The sequence below is a fragment of the Cucurbita moschata genome, unplaced genomic scaffold (assembly GCF_002738365.1).
Source record: "Cucurbita moschata cultivar Rifu unplaced genomic scaffold, Cmos_1.0 Cmo_Scf00071, whole genome shotgun sequence".
Lineage (NCBI taxonomy): Eukaryota > Viridiplantae > Streptophyta > Magnoliopsida > Cucurbitales > Cucurbitaceae > Cucurbita > Cucurbita moschata.
Window position 1 is genome coordinate 284,254 of NW_019268587.1, and position 7,401 is coordinate 291,654.

The following is a 7,401-nucleotide window of genomic DNA, read 5'->3' on the forward strand; positions in this document are numbered from 1 at the left end:
CGCCTCAACAAAAAAGAAAGAAAAGAAAAGAAAAGAAAAGAAAAGAAAAGAAAAGAAAAGAAAAGAAAAGAAAGTTGGCCAAGTCATTTTGCCCCTCAAGCCATAATAGGGGGCCAAAGACCTTAATCAGTTTACCTGAAAAAACGAAAGAGAGTTAGGGGGAAAGGTTGAGAGAAAAAAATAGAAGTAGTTGCCGGAGATCCTATCAAAAACCGCAATCAGAATCCATTTTCCGCCAACGAGGGACCACCCCTTAGAGAAAAGAGAGGTCTAAGAAGCAAAGGTTCGTTCGCATCAAGGTCTAAGAATGTTTCGTGAGGTAAGACCCTTGAACGAACTTTTTCAGATCTAAGATTTTCCTATGTTTATTGAGTCCTAAAATGTTGATATATTCACCTAGGAACAACTCTCCACACGATATGTGAAGAAGTTTGGCCAAAATCTCAATCCGAAGGTGAAAATTTGAGAATCGTTCGAGAACGGTAAGCAAACTTCCGACACTAGTAATTCGTCTAGTAGTTGTTAGATTGAATAGCACTATGACCTATGAGTCACGACCTTATGTATTTATAGATTTGTACAATGAGGATCACATGGTGGTCCTTGATCCAAGGTAACAAACTAGAAAATCAATAGATTCTCCTTGATCCAAGGTAACAAACTAGAAAATCAGTAGATTCTCCTTGATCCATGGTAACAAACTAGGAAATCAGTAGATTATCTTACTATGTACAGATATGACCTATTCTACGTTTAACACCCCCCATCAATCTTGACGATGTACCACTAAGTTTAGATTGCGACTAAAACTACTAAAAGAAGGAGTTGGCAGTGACTTTGTCATGATATCGGCGAGCTGATCCTTGAAAGATATGAGTCGCACATCAAGCTGACAAGTCGATACTCGTTCACGAACGAAGTAATAATCAACCTCAACATGCTTCGCCCATCAATAAAAGATTGGATTTGCATTCAAATAGGTGGCACCAATGTTGTCACACCACAGGCTAGGCGCTCGCGCTTGCGAGATCTCGAGCTTGCGAGATCTCGAGCTCACGCAAGAGGACTTGGATCCATATTAATTCGGTAGTGGCATCAGCAACCGCCTTGTATTCGGCCTCCATACTAGAATGAGAAACTACTGATTGTTTTCTTCAACTCTAGGAGATAAGATTGCCACCAAAGAAGATCGCATAGCCTCTAGTGCTTCGACGGTCATCAGGATTCCCAGCTCAATCAGCATCCGAGAAGAGACTAAGCAAATCAATGTTGGACTTTGTAAGACACAAGCCCATATCAATACTGTCATGAAGATAACGAAAAATTTGTTTGGTCGCCGCTCAATGTATAGAAGTTGGGGAGGACATGAGCTAGCATACTCTGTTGACACAGAAGGATATATCAGGATGTGTTAGAGACAAATATTGGAGAGCACCAAAGACACTCCAATAGCGAGTAGTATCCTCAGGCGAGAGCTTTTCACCACCATCCAATAACAACTTCTCACTAGGAAGCATAGGTGTGGGCACACCCTTGGAGGTGAACATATTGGTTCTAGACAATAAATCTTAAATGTATTTATGTTGTGCCAGAACAAGTCCACTAGAAGTATGACAGACCTCAATCCCAAGAAAATCACTCAAAGTGCCAAGATTCTTGACGGCAAAATCATCTCGAAGCTGTGTAAGAAGTGTCTCAGTAGCCGTAGAAGATGAGCTGATGATAATAATGTCATCAACATAGATGAGGATATACATCTGAATGCCTGTCTTGTTAGTTTATTTAATCTTGTATTAACCGTAATTTATTTGTATTTACTGTTTGTATTTCAAATTATGTCAGCTAAGGGAAGTTTAGCCGTTAAGGGAAGTTATTAGTGGTTAAGGGAAGTTTTTAGCGATTAAGGGAAGTTATTATTAGTTATTAATGTGTGGCTATTTTGTCTATATATGTACTGTGTAACAAGTTGAATACGATGAGTAAGTTGGTTTTGTTTATTTTAAAATTATTGCCTCTCTTAGTTGTATGAATGTTTCTGATAATTGGTATCAGTGCTTGGTTACATGCCAAAGATCATGCCGAGAAATAATAACAACACTGGAGAGAGAGGAGAGTTGTCGAAGTTTGCAACAAAGGAAGGTCTGGTAACACTCCAATACCCGACGTTATCGAGAACCAACTACTCAGCATGGGCTATGAAGATGAAGGTCTATTTGCGTGCTCAAGGGTTGTGGGATATAATCGAAAGGAAGGATCAAATGGCCTTAGCAGCTATCTATCAAGCAATCCCTGAGGAGATATTGTTTTTGTTAGCAGAGAAAGAGACAGCAAAAGAAGCATGGCAGACGTTAAAAACTATTCATGTCGGTGCTGAACGTGTAAAGGAGGCAAAGATCCAAACTCTGAAGACTGAGTTTGAAATTATGAATATGAAGGAGTCAGACTATTGATGATTATGCAGCAAGGTTGACAAGAGTTGTTAATAAAATACGTACTTTTGGAGACAAGTTTGAAGAGGCATACTTGGTGAAAAAATTTCTCCGCTCAGTACCTCCTAAGTTTCTTCATATCGCATCGGCAATAGAGCAATTTGCCGATTTAAAGGTGATGACCATGGAGAAAGTCATCGGTCGTCTTAAAGCATACGAGGAACAGATCGATGGCAACAAAGAGAATGCTGAGCATGTCTTATCCACTCAAGGAGAATGGAAAGCAAAAGAACGTAGCGACAATGGAAGAGAATGCTGAGCATGTCTTATCCACTCAAGGAGAATGGAAAGCAAAAGAACGTAGCGACAATGGAGGCCATGTTGGATTTCAATAATTGGCCGGGAAATCCTTTGTTTTCGGTGAGAGGAAATTGTCAACAACAGGTTGTTGGAAGGAAAATAAAATGCGTAAAATAAGAAGAGAGAGAATGATGAAATTTTGACTGCCCTTTAATTCAGGTTTCTATTTAAATATAACGACGTGTTTGTCAAATGATCAAACGAAGAAGGAATGTAATCACCGCCTTTTGCTCTCGCCGGTGCAAGCCATTCCTCCTCAGTGAGGAGTAGACGACCCTCCTTGTTGACAGTTGGAATGGTATTTTTCTTCCGCTGCTCGACGTTACGCAGTCTTCCGGTCACCTCTTCCACCGTTAGGTGGAATGGTATTTTTCTTCCGCTGCTCGACGTTACGCAGTCTTCCGGTCACCTCTTCCACCGTTAGGTCATTCACGTCAAGCAATGTCTTGATTGAAATCGTGACTTGCTCGAGGTGATCGGGGACTCAATCGTTTCTCCTTCCTCTGGCTCGACAGCATGCCATAACCCTTGCACCTGTAGGTTGACGCGCATCAACAAGGTCCACTCGTTATATAGTTAGACCTTGTCAATATCGGATACTAAACCACGTCGGTCGTTGTCTCCCTGATCACTCTCTCAATGACAACTCGACGCCCGTCATCACGGCGTCGGTCACGGCCTCTTCGTGGTGGTGATGGAGATGCCGGACTTGGCGATGTGGAGGAGTGAGCGAGCCTGCTCGAGATGGACCCCATCGATGTGTTCTCGAGATGGACCCCATCGATGTGTTCTCGAGATGGACCCCATCGATGTGTTTATTTTTGCGCTTTGCATTTTCTTCTACTCGAACCTGGGACCTGTGTGTTGTTAGGTCGACGCTCTAGCCACTTTAGCTATTCAACTTAATTGTTGATAGGATATCTCTTCTGTGATGGTATACTACCGATCGCTTCAACGAGGCTCTGATACCACTTGTTGGATTTCAATAATCGGCCGGGAAATCCTTTGTTTTCGGTGAGAGGAAATTGTCGACAACAGGTTGTTGGAAGGAAAATAAAATGCGTAAAATAAGAAGAGAGAGAATGATGAAATTTTGACTGCCCTTTAATCCAGGTTGTACAATATTCTGAACAGATTTCTATTTAAATATAACTCAATTCTAAAAATGGCTGGAGAGTGGCCAACTGAATCTGTGCCACTTCCTACTAAATTGTCGTTTAAACTTAGTTAATCCATTCGACGTGTTTGTCAAATGGTCAAACGGAGAAAGAATGTAATTGTGTGAATCTAAATAAGGAAAAATCAGGTTTTATCTAACAGGCCATAGCCGAGGGCGAGGTCGCAGTGGTCGCTGGAGAGGGAGAGGTCATGGACGTAGAAATGACTCATTTCATCAAGAGAAGAAGGTTGACAAGAGCAAGGTAAGATGCTACAATTGTCAAGGCCTCGGCCACTATGCCTCAGAATGTAGGAAGGTGAAGTGTTATAATTGCCAAAAGATTGAACATTATGCATCCAACTGTAGATCGAAGAAATGGGAGGATCAGGCACACTTGGCTGAGACTCTAAGTGATGAGGATGAGTCAGCCTTACTTACAGCACAAGTTTGTGAAGTCCGAACTCTCGGTTCACCAGAGTTGACGGAGATGGCTCTTTATGAAGAGAAGGTTATCCCAGAAGAAATTGAGAAGAAAATCAACACTTGGTTCCTAGATACGGGAGCCAGCAATCATATGACTGGTTGTCAAAGTTGGTCCTCGGAATTGAATGAGTCAGTGACCGGCACGGTGAAGTTCGGAGATGGATCACTTGTAAAGATAAAAGGACGTGGAGATGTGAAGATGAAATCGAAAAAAAAAACAGAGAAGCGAGAAGAGAAGAAGAACGATGGCGAGAAAATCGTTGAAGCTGTGAAGTTTGAATCTGAGGAGAAGAGTGATGGCGTTGTGGCGGAGGTCCAGAATGTGGCAACGGAGGTAGCGCAAGCAAAGGAGATAAAAGAGAAGGACTGTGACGGCGAGAAGAAGGAGAAGGAGGACGGAAACAATGACAGTGCTATTGAAAAACAGGTCGCCGGAGAAACGAAAGCAGAGAAGGAGAAGGAGAAGAAGGTCATTGTTTTCGGCAGTGCAATTGAAGGAGGCCATTGGCTTTTGCTTGAGTTTGAAAACCCATTTTGTAGTCAATAACGTTAAGACCAGCACGAGGAGGAACTAAGTTCCATGTCTTATTTTTTAGATGTGCCTGAATTCATCATTCATTGCCTGACGCCAAAGGGGATGCTCCATAGCAGTAATATGTGAAGTAGGTTCAGAGGTGAAGAACGAACCATAAAATATGTTACTATTCCATCTGTATGCACCTTGGGTTGCTTGATATTATGCTTCAATCGAGTACCATATGGATGAGTAGTAGGTGCAAGATCCACAACTAAGGGGATAGTTGTACCAGCCGTTGCGAGGGGGAGCATCTAGTGCTACAGCAGTCGGTCAACTAGCTACCAAGGATCCAATTGGGCATTGCGCAATATCATCTGCTGGCAGAGGATCCGAGGCCCCAATCACTGGCAGAACAATCGATGTCGATTCCCGCGACAGTGACACGGAAGATTGCGGCGGCAATCCTAAAGCTAATGTGGGCACCAGATTTTCTACATTCGAAGAGTTAGTAGGCATAGATATATGCATGTGATCATTCTCCAAATTAGTACTGCTGTTACCCAAATGCAAGGTGCACAAATCATGAGCATTATGCGTCGACTGCAAGGTTGGAGAAGAACTAGGTGGGGCTCTCTTGAACGGAAAAATATTCTCATCAAATATGACGTCTCTAGAAATATAGACACGACCAGAATCAATGTTAAGACACTTATACCCTTTATGTAAAGAACTATAGCCTAGAAAGACACATTCTTTGAATAAAAAAGAGAGCTTTTGTTTGTTATAAGGGCGAAGATGAGGCCAACAAGAACACCCAAAAACTTTTAATAAGGAGTAATTTGGCGGGGGTATGAAAAAAATGCTATAAGGGACACTTGTTATCGATGACACGAGTAGGAAGATGATTGATGAGATATGTGGCTGTAAGAAACATGTCATCCCAAAATTTAATAGGTACATTAGCATGAGATAGAAGGGCTAGTCCAGTTTCAATAATATGACGATGCTTGCATTCAGCAAACCCATTTTGTTGTTACGTGTGAGGGCACGAAACATGATGAGCAATTCCAAGGGAACAAAAGAATGTGTTATGAATTTTCTGATATTCTCCACCCCATTAGACTGGACACACTTGATTTTAGTATTTATGAGGCGCTCAACATGAGCTTGGAACTGCAAAAGTATACGAGGAGCTTCTGTACGATCCTGCATCAAATAGATCCACGAAAATTTACTGAAATCATCAATGAAGTTTATATAATATTTAAAGCCCCCAACAGCTGGAGGTTCAAGACCCCAAACATCCGAAAAAATAAGTTCCAAAGGTGACGAAGACCTATGAAAAGAACTAGTCTATGGTAACTGATGACTTTTTGCTAGCTGACACGCATTACAAATTGGCAAAGGTGCCACGCTAGCACACAAAATATTACTGAGACACAAATTGACTTTACTACTTGAGATGAAGGTTGTCCAAAAGGTGCATCCCATTGGGCATGAGTAGTAGATCTACTCACTAAGGCGTGCTTGAGATCATTGACATCAGATTGCTTAATACGATAGAGACCAGACTCACACCTCCTGTCTAGAAGGCTTTTCCTCGACTGTCTATCCTTAATAGAAAAATGCCAAGGATGGTATTGAAAGAATACGTCATTATCACGAGAACATTTATGAACGGAAAGAAGATGTTTGGAAATTTATGGCCCATGCAAAATATTATGCAATGCAAGAGGACGAGCAACAGTATCAATTGAAGAATGACCAGTATGCAAAATACGCAAACCTGCTTCATTGCCAACTTGAACTCGTTCACCTCCATGATAGCGTTCATGCACAACGAGACGATCGATCACTAGTGATATGATTAGTAGCGCCTATGTCATTGTCCCAATTTGGATCAATCTTGTAAGAGGAAGTAGCCGCCAGTGATGTAGAAGGAGCAGAAGGAGCATAAGGAGGTTCATCTTGATAGGATTCATCCATCCTATGCCAGCAACTAACGGCAGTATGCCCCACTTTGCTGCAGATCTGGCAGGAAGGACTAGCAGAAGGGTCACAACGATAACTAGCAAGACGAGAGGGCGTGCCACCTTGAGAACGGCCACGACCATGATCCCTACACTCACAGTTCTTCTACTGACCACCACGATGAATATAATTGGCCGAAGATTGAGGATTTAACTAAAGTTCAACTGGTGTTGTAGTTGGCGAGCATCAAATGTCATTAGATGTGCGAACACATCATCAATCGTTAGGGTTTCACTCTTGATAGTCATCAAGGTGATGAAGGGACCATAGTTAGGGCCAAGATCAGCAAGGAGATACGCGATCACATCATCGTCCCGCACGGAAGAGCCGGCGACAGCCAACTAGGTAGCCAGCTCTTTGATATTTCAAAAATAATCTGCAGTAGAAAGATCACGTTTCTTGGATGTGGCGAGCTCAACATG